This window comes from Rattus norvegicus, chromosome 11 (genome assembly GCF_021556685.1).
Source record: "Rattus norvegicus strain SHRSP/BbbUtx chromosome 11, alternate assembly SHRSP_T2T, whole genome shotgun sequence".
Classification (NCBI taxonomy): domain Eukaryota; kingdom Metazoa; phylum Chordata; class Mammalia; order Rodentia; family Muridae; genus Rattus; species Rattus norvegicus.
Genome location: NC_141544.1, coordinates 60,102,485 through 60,103,297, shown reverse-complemented (window position 1 = coordinate 60,103,297; position 813 = coordinate 60,102,485). Strand labels below are relative to the sequence as shown.

At 42.9% G+C, this 813-nt stretch overlaps 1 non-coding gene across 1 annotated transcript; it reads left to right on the top strand.

Moving 5' to 3' along the window:
* Nucleotides 1–265: 265 nt before the first annotated feature.
* Nucleotides 266–398, top strand: Snora71f (small nucleolar RNA, H/ACA box 71F). The gene has a single exon (XR_015633845.1). It is a non-coding gene; the product is annotated as a small nucleolar RNA SNORA71 (small nucleolar RNA).
* Nucleotides 399–813: the final 415 nt, after the last annotated feature.

Sequence of the window (813 nt, the reverse complement as noted above, 5' to 3'; positions counted from 1 at the left end):
GACTACGATATAGTTCCTGAAAAGACTTTAATAATTAACCTAATAACTGATATTAGCAGACTCTAAGCAAATGCCACATGCACACAAGGACAACTGAGATGAGACATGGATCTCTGAAGTCCAATGTTTACAAGGCACAGTGAGAAATCATTATATAATCTATCAATTTGAAATCTGCATTAGATAGGAGGACCATTTCCCAATACTGCATAATACCTTGGCTTTCTAGATATACAGAACACTAAGAATTAGTTTCTTAATTTCTTTCTGTTTCTGGAAGTGTTCATGGGCTTTCAGGTGCCCTGGTCATTGATACTGCAGGGAGAGGATGCCATGAGCTTTCCGTCATGTCTGGAAGGTCGCCCCTGTCCTTGCCAAACCCAGGTATTTTATATATATCTTCTCTCCCATGGTCTCTTCACATGATGGGTACTGACGTAAGGCTCACTGTGTGCCATCTAGCAGCAATAGGCAGAGACCTTTGAGGCTTATGAGAGGGAGAATGGAGCAGGGCTCTGCCTTGAGAAATTGGTCTTTATGACTTAGCTGTGCAGTTATCTCAGAAGTCCCAGTCGTAACCTCCTGTGGAACAGCCTTTCCTGTCGTCCATGGCTGCTATAGAAGAAAAGTCTCAAGAAACCTTTGTGGTAGGAAAAGGCTACCTGACTACCCTTCGTGCCTCTTAGGTGTTTATGAACACTAGAGGGCAAGGAAGTAGGCAAAAAGTCTACCGTGCAAAGTGGAGATGTAGCCTACTTAGATCACCAAGAATCAGCCTTTTACTCTGGTAATTGCTTGAGTTATGAGAGACTC